Source organism: Choloepus didactylus, chromosome 24 (assembly GCF_015220235.1).
Source record: "Choloepus didactylus isolate mChoDid1 chromosome 24, mChoDid1.pri, whole genome shotgun sequence".
Taxonomy (NCBI): Eukaryota; Metazoa; Chordata; class Mammalia; order Pilosa; family Megalonychidae; genus Choloepus; species Choloepus didactylus.
Genome location: NC_051330.1, coordinates 4,201,494 through 4,214,421, shown reverse-complemented (window position 1 = coordinate 4,214,421; position 12,928 = coordinate 4,201,494). Strand labels below are relative to the sequence as shown.

At 44.6% G+C, this 12,928-nt stretch overlaps 1 protein-coding gene and 1 pseudogene across 1 annotated transcript in view; both read right to left on the bottom strand.

The window, feature by feature from the left end:
• LOC119520045 (L-amino-acid oxidase-like) overlaps window positions 1–11,223 on the bottom strand; it is a 30,158-nt gene extending 18,935 nt beyond the window's left edge. The window contains exon 1 of the mRNA XM_037817796.1: window positions 11,171–11,223. The gene's annotated coding sequence lies outside the window, so the exon portion shown is untranslated. The remainder of the gene's footprint in view (window positions 1–11,170) is intronic.
• LOC119519785 lies at window positions 2,659–4,214 on the bottom strand (annotated as a pseudogene).
• Window positions 11,224–12,928: the final 1,705 nt, after the last annotated feature.

Here is a 12,928-nt window from a genome sequence, read left to right as displayed (position 1 = left end):
CTTCCTCTCTAAGATGTGTAGCAGAGTGACCAGTATGTAGTGGAGCTCAATGATGCTTGACTGAAGAATGCACAAAGGAGGCTTTGGGGCTGCATCAAGGATCGTGGTGAGGCTGGTTCCCAACCCAATGACCCCCCAGTGGCGGCTCCTCCTGCCCTCCACTGCTCCTAATTCAGCTGCCAGTCTGGGTCTCCCCTTCTCCGCTACTAAGACGTGGTGCCCCTGAGAAGAGGTCACATTTCACTCCTTTGTCCTGTGCTTCAGGATGTCCAGGAGGGAGGTTTCTCCATCTGGGGTGTGAAGCTGGCACTTCCTGCCCTTTCGGCTCCCCGTGGCATGTCTGTACTCAGCACTGATTGCTGGCATCTGAGACGGGAGCCCCTGGCCTGCCTTTCTCCCCATAAGCCTCCCATTCTGGGCCCTGCTCTGCCCTTTGCAGGGGTCATGTCCCTCCCTGTAGCCGAGGTGAGAGTCTGGGGTTGCTGCCTGGGTGTGATGGAAGGAAGCAGAGGCCAGGCATACAGCTTAGCCTGGAGATAAGGGGGTTGCTATGGATTAAATTGTGTCCCCTAAAATGATGTTCAAGTTCTATCCCAGGTGAATATTACCTTATTTGGAAATAGGGTCTTTGAATGTGAGATTAGTTAAAAAGAGACCACACTGGCGAAGGCGGGCCCTAATCCAATAGACTGTTGTCCTTACAAGGGGAGGAAATTTAGACACAGGGTCAGTAGGACAGACAGAGGGGAGAAGGCCTTGTGACAACGGAAGCGGAGATTGAAGGGCTGCGCTGCAAGCCAAGGACCACCAAGAACCACCAAGGACCACCAGACGCTAAGCAGAGGCCACGGGGGAGTCTCACTTTGGTTTCAGGGTGACCTTGATTTTGAACTTCTGGCCTCCAGGATGGCGAGACAATAAATGCTTATTGTTTTAAGCCACCCAATATGTGGTATTTTATTACAGCATCTCTAGGGAACTAGAGCAGGGGTGTAGCCTGATGGGAATAGAAAGGGAGGCTGGTGATGGGAAACAAATTTGCCTGCTCCTGGCACAACAGCCACATTTCCTGAAATCCAGTCATGAAGGGATGTCTCAAGCTTGTCAGCGTTCAGCAACGTGCGTTAGGGATGTCAGAATGTCTCAATCCTGATTCGGGGTGGTGAGGAAATTTCAGCCCTCTTAAATCCCCTCCTAAAGGGGGTTAAAAACCCAACTCTACTAGCCCTGTTATCTGCACAGTAACCAGATGAAGCAGATAGTCAAAGGGCCTGAGATGTTTGAAGATAAGGCTTAGTGCCAGCCAGGGATGACAGGGTTGACCAGGCTGCTCCTTTATTCTTATGAGCCATATTCATTCATCATCGATCCATTGAGCACACATTTATTTAACACCCTTCTAGGTGCACTGGGCACTATTCCATTTGGGATCCATTAGGGAACAAAACACCCAGAACATCCACAAGAAGATTTTACATGTGCGACACGTCCACAAGGGTTATCTAACTGGCTCATAAACACATGAATGGGTGTCATCTTTAGTCAACTGGGAAATGCAAATTAAAGCTGCAATAAAATTCCCGACGATAGGAAGTGCTGACAAGCATATGGAGCAACTGGAACTCTCATGTACAGTTGATGGGTGTGTATCTTGGTACAATCACTTTGGAAAACTGTCAGTGTCTACTAATGCTACAACTATGTATCTCCTATAGTGCAGTAATTCCATTCCTGGATATATATTAAACAGAAGTCAGTGCATATGTCCCCAAAGACATAAGAATGTTCATAATGGCCCCAAACTTGAACCCACATGGATAAACTGAAGTACATCACACAATATACCCTGCAGCAGAAAAGAACGAAATACTTATGCACACCACAACCTGGATGAATCTCACAGATACACTGTTGACCAAAATAAACCAGACAAAGGAGTACACACAGGATAATTCCATTCACATGATGTTTAAGAACAAGCAAAACTAATCAATGGGGCTAAAAGTCACACTGGGATTACCTCTTGGGTGTATTCACTGGAATGGAACACAAGAGAACTTCCTGGGCTGATGAAAATTTCATATCTCCATCTGTGTGGTGGTCCCACAGGTTTATAAATATATAACGTTTCATTATGCAGTACACTTAAGATGCTTGCATTGTGCTATACAGGCATAACTCATTTTATTGTGCTTCACTTTATTGTGTTTTTTGTAGATAATGCATATTTTACAAATTGAATGTCTGCGGCAACTCTGAGTTGAGCAAGTCTGTTGGCACCATTTTTCCAACATGTGCTCACTTCGTGTCTCTGTCACGTTTTGGTAATTCTCACAATATTTCAAACTTTTTCATTATTATTCTATCTGTTATGGTGATCCATGATAAATGATCTTTGATGTTACTATTGTAATTTTGTTGGGGTGCCATGAAGCACACCCATATAAGACAGCGAACTTGAACAATAAATGTTGTGTATGTTCTGACTGCTCCACCAACCAGCCATTTCCCCATCTCTCCCTCTCCTTGGGCCTCCCTGTTCCCTGAGACACAGCAATGTTGAAAGTAGGCCAGTTAATGACCCTACAATGGCTTCTAGGTATTCAAATGAAAGGAAGAGTTGCACATCTGCCAATTTAAATCAAAAGCTAGACATCACTAAGCTTGGTGAGAAAGACACGTCAAAAGCCAAGATAAGCCAAAAGCTAGGCCTCTTGTGCCAAACAGTCAGCCAAGATGTGAACACATGAATGATAAGAAAGCAAGGTAGCCTTGATGCTGGTATGGAGAAAGTTTTAGTGGTCTTGATGGAAGCTCAGACCAGCCACAAGATTCCCTTAAGCCAAAGCTTAATCCAGAGCAAGGCCCTAACTCTCTTCAATTCCATGAAGGTTGAGAGAAAAGCAAAGTCTGTGCTGTTCTAAATTTCTATCATTGCCAACCATTATTGTCAACTCACTTCTTCTGGGTCCCTATTCTACAGCGATCGAAAGTCCATAGACCTGATAAAAACAAGTGTGATCTTGGTACAGTATTAAACAAGATGTCTTCTACCTACAGTGTGAACAACCCAAACACACCAGAACAGGGGACTGTGTTCTGATGTTATGTGAGCATTTGGCACAAAATTATGCATACGTCTGGCAAGTTCAGTGCAGGGATTCCTTTTGGTTGGCTTCTGCTGCTGCTTCTCTCTCTGCTTCTGCTTCTGCCTCTTGACGCTTTCTTTGAATCCTGCTGAATAAATGGAGGGATCCCAGTTGCTGGTGACTGAAGGGTTATCTTGATCATCATCATAGATACACTTTTGGATTAAGTGACAGGTCAGTGAGACTTCAGGAAATGGACATTGGCTGGCTGGGGAGGCAGGGCATTTTGTTCTCTTCATCTGCATCCTTCTGCAAAGCCTTCTTTATCTGCCACAGCATTCATCATTAAGGGCTTTAACTGGTCACCTTCTTCAACTTCTACCTTTTCTTGACCATTCTCAGTAATTCACTTTGAAGTGATTTTTCTGCCATTAACTATTTTAGTACAAGTTGATATAGATTGGAAGTTGCCCATCCTACTACGATCAAAGGATGCTGAACAAAATGAAGTAAGGCCCCCATGCCTCAGTGAACCAAATTAAGTAATTCCTGTATCAAAAGAAGAAAATCCACCTCCAAAAGATGGAAACCCACTACAGGCAGAGAAAAAAGATCCTGCACCCTGTTTTTGATTCCAGAGAGGAAACTTCGACTTCCAAAAAACTCCTCAAATCGGTCTTCAAAGAACTCAAATGAAAAAGGGTCCCTTCCACCAAAAAAATGCCCTGAAGACAACATTTTGATGATGGACTGTAAAGCCAAACTGTCAAAATGACTTCTACCTCCACCACCATCATTTAATCCTTCTTGCCGTACTTGTCACAGATGTCCCATTTTTTACCATCTGATAACACCTCATATGCCTCAGCTACTTGTTTGAATTTTCTCTCTGCTTCTTCTTTATTCTCAGGGTGTTTATCAGGGTGCCACTTCAGTGCCAATTTATGATACACATTTTTAGTATCTTCATATGAGGCAGGTCTTTGCATGTCTAGAACTTCATAGTCATCTGTCATGTTTTAACAGATTGTTGGTACAAGATCTGAGGAGATTGACAGTTGTTAGCAGGAAGGAGGTGAGGCTGGGTGGAGGGGCTCACGGTCTCCTCTCAACTGTGTCATACATGGTGCTGGTAGAGGCAGTGGCAGCAATTAATAAAGGCTGCTTTTTTTAAGTTTAGAAAACTAGTGTTTTAGTTTGCTAAGGCTTCTGGAATGCAATATACCAGAAATGGGTTGGCTTTTACAATGGGGATTCATTATCTTTAAATTTATAGTTCTAAGGCTGAGAAAATGTCTAAATTAAGACATCAGCAGGAGGATACCTTCCCTGAAGAAAGGCTGCTGGCATCTGGGACACCTCTGTCACATGGAAGGCACATGGCTTTTCTGGAGGACATGGTATACCCAAACCAGCACATTTTGTGAAAGACAATGTAGTAGTCCAGGTTCTCTAGAGAAACAGAACCAACAGGAGATATTTGCAAATATTAGATTTTATAAAAGGGTCTTATGCAACTGTGGGGATGCACGAGTCCAAATTCCAAAGGGCAGGCTGCGGGCTGGCAACTCCAATGAAGGTCTTTGATGAGCTCCCCAGGAGAGGCTGGCTGGCTGAAGTAAAAGTGAAAGTTCTCTCTTCTCTTAAAAGTCTTCAACTGATTGGAATAAATCCAACTGATTTGATTCTATCATTGTGGAAGACGCTCCCATAGTTGATCATAGATGTAATCAGCCACAGATGCAATCAATTGACTGATGATTTAATAAACCAGCCTTCAGGTTTATTTACCAGCCATAGAATGTCCTTGCAGCAATGGTTAGGCCAGTGCTTGCTTGACCAGACACCTGGGCACCATCACTTGGCCAAGTTGACACATGAATCCAACCATCACAGACAACTTTCTGAGTAGATGACTTGCCACTTCTCCTCAGGCCCACGAGCAAGACCCTCAGCTTCGCCTCTGTGCTGAGGGGTTGCTAAAGTCCACAACTCCCTCCTTAGCCCTGCTGTCTGGGTCAGAGTCTGGGACCATCCCCACAGTCAATAAAGTATTCTAAAAGTAAGGTTTGTCCATTTTTTTTTTTTTTTTGGCATAATGTTATTTCACACTTAGACTTCAATATAGTGTTAACATAACTTTTCTATGCATCTGGAATCCAAAAAGTTCACATGATTTGCTGTATTGCAGTGTTTTGGGACTGAACCTACAATATCTCTGAGGCATGCTGGTGTATACATTTTACCTCAGCAAACAATTTAAGAACAGATTCTAAACCATAAAAAAAATAGTACCCATGTGCTGGAATTGAAATAGCTTTTTTCCAGGTCAGAATAAGAGGGAGAGAGACAGTATGGTAGAGACAGAAAATAAAATAATATCTTACATATCGTCAGAAAAAAGAGGCTCTGGAGAAAGTGAAGCATGAGGGGGTCTGGAGTGCTGGGGAGGGGCTGGGGTGGAGCCCCCAGAGGAAAACAGACCTTGAATGAGGAGGCCAGGCGTTGGAGTGATGGATTCACACCTCTGGAAGCAGGTCCTGCTATTACTGCTGTGTCCCCACAAGGAGACAGAGGCTTGGGGGAGTTGGACACTTGGTAAGATGGTTGGATTCTACCACGTTCACGTATTGGAGCTAAGACTGGGGCTGGATTCCATGGACGACGACTGAGAGTCTCCACCATGTTGACCCCATCCTGCCTTCAGGCCTTGGAAATCCTAAGCACTGACTTGTGGACTTTTTTGGGTTCCTTTTTTGTTTTGCAGTTTTATTGAGATGTATTCATACACCATACAAACCATCTGAAGTATTTAATTACCGAATCACATTATCATCACATAGTTGTGCACACAACCCCATGATCAATTTTAGAACATTTTCATTACTGCAGAAAAGAAATAAAAAAGCAATAAAAAAAAACCCAAATCCTCTCATACCCATTATCATCCCTTATTATTGACCCATAGTATTGGTGTAGTGCATTTATTACTGTTGATGAAAGAGTATTAAAATATTACTGTTAACCATAGTCTATAGTTTGCAAAGGTACATGTTTTTCCATAAATCCCTCTATTAACTCCTAATAGTGACCAACTTGTGGCCTTTTAAGTAAAACATTACCAATCTGTAATAGAAAAGTTCAACAAATTCTGATTTTTCTTCATTTTAAAAAAATCCAATATTGAATGATTGGGGAACCCTAGTCCCTTCTGGCAGTGGTAGTGGGGCGGGGGACAGGTAAGCTTGTGTTGTGGGCACGACTTGCTCTCACAGGTTATTTTACTCACTTCCCACTCACATCCCTGGAGGCAGATCCTGTCATTGCTGCTGTTTTGCAATGAGGAAACTGAGGTTCAGGAAGATCAGGGACTTTCTAAGACAGCTTGGGTCGTGCCGTGCGTGGGAGCTGAGGGTGAGCTGGCTGTGCTTTGCCTCTGATCATGTATTGCACGAGGCCTCCTGGCTAGGGGAGGGGAGTCACCACTGTCAGGGCCACAGGATGGGAAGAAACAGTTACCCCCTGATGCCGATGAGCCAGCTGCACAGGTGCTCCCACACGGGCACACACCTGAGGTCCAGCAAGCAGGCCAGCGCCCAAGGCCAGGTGAGAATCGAGGCCTATGAAGTGGGCACGTCCTTGGGAAGATGGGGACCGTGCCCGCCACAGGTGAGTCTTGGGGACGTGTGCTCTGAATGTGGGGGGCATGGCTGCCAGTCCTCTCAGCTCACTTGTGTCTGGGTGGCTGGTGAGCTACACTGGGAACCAGGCCTGATAGAGTCTCCTGGATCCCATCTCCCAGTCCACTCAGAGCTGGGAGAGAGGGGAGAGAGGTGCCCTCGAGCAGCCCTAGACATGGAGACGTTGGCCAAGGGAGGGCCACGCAAGACCCAGGGCATGTCTGCGGAGACGAGACAGAGGGCTCAGGGAAGAACCTTCTGCAAAGCATTGACTGGTGACAGTTGTCTGCCATGGTTCCCCCAGGGGGTTGAAACTTTTCACTGGGGGTCAGTGTGGGTGGAAGCGGGGAAGGGATGAGGGCACGACAGGGGAAACGAGGAGCTCGGAGGAGCAAAATGCTGAAGCAAAGTAAGTGAGATCCAGAATGCGTGCCCTGCCCACAGCCATCTTGGGCCTGACCCATTTGCCCGTTCTTCACACCCACAACTCTGGGGTATAAAAGCCGCCTCCAGAGGCCAGCTGATCACCGTCCGTCTGCAACACACAGAGGCGATTCTTGCTGAGCTTTCTCCCGGGATCCCTCCTCTTGGAACCTCTGCACGGCCACTGCCCTTGGCTCAGGTGTCAGACTGAGTCACTGCCACATGGGGGGTGGGGCACATTAGGTGGGCTGTGTGGCTTTTGCTGCCCCTACCCACACTGCAACTGCCTCCTCCCCTCCAGTGGAGAACTCTCACACACTGTCCACTGCAAGCAACCGAAGGAACCTCAAACATTTCCTGGGGGTGGGTGTAGTGGTGGGGCAGTGCGGTCGCGGTTACTGCTTCTAGGGGGAGTGGCGGCCGGTAGCTGAGCCCTCAGCTCTCGGGGCTGCTTAAAGGGTACCGGCGGCGGGGGCTCTTTCCCGGAGGCGAGGGCGAGGCGGAGGACTTGGCCGGGTCCTCGGCGGGAGGCGTGCAAGGTGTGGAGGGCGGCGATAAGGACAAGACACTCTTCATCCAGTAGGAGTATGCGCCAAAGAGGCAGAGAGACTTTATTCAGGGGTGATTACAGGTTATATAGGCTGGTAAGAAGGGTAGGGCTGGAAAGGAGGTGAAGTAGCCTTAAATGGCAATATTGAAGGGAGAGGGGCTAGGATTGGTTCTGAGAGGACGCAGGAGCCGTTGCAGCGGGCGGGAGTTGTTCTGGCCATGGTGCATGCGCGCTGGCGGTGGCAGGAGTTGCCTTGGCACAGGGGAGTGTGCGGGCAAGATAAGGAAGTGAGGAAAGGGCGGTTGGGAGAAAGGCGGTTTCCTCCGGCAAGCCTCCCCTGCCCGTGGCATTTTGGGTGAGGAAAAGGGAGCTGCCTTGACCTCGCTCCCCAGGCTCGGGGGGGCTGCAGAGGGCACTAACGCCCGTACCTACTACCCTCCCCAGGGGGTGATATCAGGTCCCCTGGCCCAGGCCTGGTAAGTCGAGGTACAAGCTCAGTCACCCGCAGGGCAGGTGGGGGAGGGAGAGAGCAGGGACCCACAGGGAAACAGAGCACCTTGAGGAGACAGCTAAGGGCAGCACAAAACAGACACCTTGACTTGGTACAGTCCAGCCCCGCCCATCCCAGACACCCCCACCAGGACTGACCAGCCTTCCTTGGGAACACCAGGGCCCAGGGGTCTCACAGAGCTCACACATCCCCAGCCATCGCCTCCTCCATCTGCATTGGCTCCCAGGAACGGGGGATATGGGCTGTCCTTGGAGCCACTATGGGAACGTCCTATCCTTATAGGAAGACGGCAGGTCTGCCCTTGCTCACAGATGTGGTGACGCCTCCCCCCCACCTCATCCCTCACATCATCCCCACTCACCCAGAAGTCAGCCCCAAAGAAGACGGAGCCAGAGAAGGCTCCTGGGCCAGGTGGGGGAGGGGGCAAACCCCTTCTGGGGTATCAAGCTGACATAAGGAGCGTTCACAAAACAAATAGTAATAAATTTAAAAAGATCGAAATTATTCAAAGCACATTCTCTGACACAATGGAATGCAACTAGAAATCAACAACCACCAAAGAACCAGATCTTTCACAAATATATGGAGGTTAAACAACACACTCCTAAACAACCAGTGGATGAAAGAAGAAATTGCAAGAGAAATTGGTAAATATCTAGAGATGAATGAAAATGAGAACACAGTGTATCAAAATCTGTGGGATGCAGCGAAGGCAGTGCTGAGAGGGAAATTTATAGCTCTAAATGCATACATCAAAAAGCAAGAAAGAGCCAAAACTAAAGACTTAACTGAACAATTGAAGAGGCTAGAGAATGATCAGCAAACTAACCCTAAAGCAAGTAAACAAAAAGAAATAACAAAGATTAAAGCAGAAATAAACCAGCTGGAGAACAACAACAACAAAAAAGCGAGAATAAATAAAACCAGAAGTTGATTCTCTGAGACGATCAACAAGTTTGACAGATCCTTAGCTAGACTGACAAAGTCAAAAACAGAGAAGACCCAAATAAATAGAATCAGAAATGAGAAGGGGATAGTTACTACAGATCCTGAAGAAATTTAAAAAAAATTCATAAAAGGATATTATTAACTGTATGCCAAAAAGCGAGATGATTTAGAGGAAATAGATAATTTCCTAGACTGACCCTAGAAGAAATAGAAGACCTCAACAAACCAATCACACGCAGAGATCCAATCAGTCATCAAAAATCTATCTACAAATGAAAGCCCAACGCCATATGGCTTCACAGGGGAATTTTACCAAACTTTCCAAAAATAATTGACACCATTCCTGCTCAAACTCTTTCAAAAAATTGAAGAAAAATGAACACTACCTAACTCATTTTATGAAGCTAATATCACTCTGATACCAAAACCAGATACAGACACTACAAAAAAAGGAAAACTATAGGCCAATCTCCCTAATGAATATAGATGCAAAAATCCTAAACAAAATACTTGCAAATCAAATCCAAAGGCACATTAAAAGAATTATACACCACGACCAAGTGGGGTTCATTCGTGGAAAGCAAGGATAGTTCAACATAAGAAAATCAATCAATGTAATTAAAAACTTTAACAAATCAAAAGGGAAAAATCAAATGATAATCTCACTAGACACTGAAAAAGCATTTGACAAAATTAAACATCTCTTTCTGATAAAAACGCTTCAAAAGGTAGGAATTGAAGGAAACTTCCTCAATTGATAAAGGGCATATATGAAAAACCCACAGCCAGCATAGTACTCAGTGGTGAGAGGGTGAAAGTCTGAGAAAGCACATGGCTTATTTACTGTCTCTTGGACAAAGTAGATTGAAGTCAATGTTTTTGAAACATCGTAATATTTTGGTCGGCTGTGAAATTAGTTGGAAGGATCCTGATTCACATATTTTTTAAATGAAATAAAATAGACTACAATGAATAGAAAGGATTAGAGGACATCATTCTTAGCAAGACTAAATATTTATTTTATATTTTGCTTATTTCATGAAACTTTTGTTTCACTTATATATTTGGGTATGTAGTCAGATCAATAAAGAGATACACATTCTGGGTACTGAGTAAAGACGTAAGAGGTATTTCTTATTCTGGGTTATGTTAAAAATGTTTGAAAACTATTGATCTTCTAATATTTATCAAGCATAATAGTATTCCACGTATATTCTTTAAGAATATGTAGAGTGCCTATTTCAAGCACTTTTGGAGTTTGCAATCTATTGGATGGGCCTTTTCTGACTTCTGCAGCTGAGATGAATGAATGCCTTTGTCTAAACACAAGATTTTATGTGTGTACCTTGTCACACACTCATCACGTTGCACACCTATGTGTTGTCAGCTTCCCTGTTTACCTCTCCAGACTGTAGGTGTTTGAAGATAAAGCCCACATTCATTGTTGAATCTCCAGCACCCACCCTGGTGCCGGGCTTGGAAGATGCGTGTGCAAAATGTTGGACAGATGAGTGAAGTGACAAGCTAGACATCTGAAATTTTTGATAGTTAAAAAATGTAGGGCCAAGTTCCAAATCAAGGGCAGGTACAGTTGTACACATCCTGCCGCGAAGGCACTCAGAGCGAGGTATACTCCAGGGCTGGAATGCTCAGGAAGGCTTTAGGTCGGGGAGAAACAGGGTTCTCCAGCTTCCTCTTGGCTCATTCGACCCTGGTGCTCTGGAGCCGCGTCTGCTTCCCTTCGCCCCTGTCTGCTACAGCTCTCCTCCTACTGCCACTTCCAATTCTGCTCCTTGTTTTTTAGGATTTGGAAATGGTTGACTTTGTTCCCAAAGCAACAATTACGAAATTTAAAAAAAGGCTGCAAAATGCTGATTGGGCATTCGCTTGTGCCTTCATTTCCTACTGCTGTGTAACAAATCACCACACATTTACGGATGTAAAACAACACGTATTTAAATCATCTTACCCTTTCCGTAGGTCAGAATCCTGGCCACGGCTTGGCTGAGTTCTCTTCTCTGGCATCTCATCAGGTTGCTATTCAGGTGTGTCTTACAATGTTAAAGACAAATTGTTAAGGTATGATTAAGATGGGTAGAGAGATAAGGAGAGAGGTTTTGAAACAAGTTAGACTTTTTTGTGGTTGTGCACAGTTTCCAGAGAAGTATGCAGCACACCACGCTGGACCGTACAGGGAAAGCACCGCAGTCTGTCACCAAGGCAGAGAGAGCAAGTGGGACTGAGAAAGTGTCTTATTGTGGTTTCTGCAGAAACATGCAAGGGTGGAGCTGTGCACACCAGCATAGTTTGGCTGTCTGTATTTGAAAATGCAGTCAGAATTATCTAGGAGTGAGAGACCTAAGGGCAGGGCTTAGCCACCTCTGGATGCCTACAGATATTAAAGCATTAGTTTACAGGGCTAGAAAATGTGGTTAATGCAAGGTGTCAGGTGGATTAAGGTCCAATTCTGTTCAGCTGGGTCACAGTTTCACTTAAAATATCTTCAAGAGATCCCATTTATAGGTTCATAGCTACAGAAATGCAGATTGAGAACGTGTCTAAAATTTGGGTACATAATTCCATCTACCACACCATAACTGGGCTCCCCCAAAAACAGAGGCTGAAAGAAACAATGTTTTTAGTGTCAAATGGATACGGCTTCGATGATCTACCTTCCATAGTCTCTGACTGCTTTCTCCCCTGACACTGATGTTGTCAAACATAATTTGCAGTTCACGGTGGTAAATCATCCATTGTTTCATCACTCAGAGTGATGTGACTTAAGTGTCTGGTAATTATGAGCATTTACAGTCCAACTTTTAATTTGCGTGTGAATTAACTACTGTGCTTTGTATTAAGATAGTGCTAGTTTAATTTTTAACACTGTGGATATTGTGGCCATGCTTTCCAAGAGTTCAGATAATGAAAATGAGAACAAGTATTATACCAATGCCCACGCCCCCCACACACATACAGTTTTCCTTATTATTAACACATTGCATTAGTGTGGTACCAAATGCTACAACTGATGAAACAATGTTACCATAACTATACTATTAACTATAGTCCATAGTCTACATTATATAGAACCTAAAATTTCCCCTTCTAACCACATTCAAATATGTAATTCATGCATATATATATAGTATATTGTGCTACCATCACCACCACCCATTATCAAAAATTTCCATCATCCCAAATGGAAACGCTGTACCAATTAAGCATTAACTTTCCATTCCCTATTCCTACCCTGACCCCTGCTAACCTGTAGTCCAGTTTCAGACTCTACATTTTGCTTATTCTAACTATTTCATATCATTAAGATCACACAATATTTGTCCTTTAGTGTCTGGCTTATTTCACTCAACATGATGTCTTCAAGATTCATTCATATTGTTGCGTGTATCACAACTTCACTCCTTTCTATGGCTGAACAGTATTCCATAGTGTACATATGCCACATTTTGTTTATCCATTCATTTGTTGATGGACACTTGGGTTGCTTCCATCTTTTGGCAATTGTAAATAATGCCAATTGGAGCACTGGTATGCAAATGTCTGCTCATGCCTTCTGCTTTCAATTCTTTTGGGTATATACCTAGTAGTGGGACTGCTGGGTCATATGGTAGTTCTAGAATAAACTTTCTGAGGAACCACCAAACTGTCTTCCACAGTGGCTGCTCCAGTTTACATTCCCACCAGCAATGAATGAGAGTCCCTGTTTCTC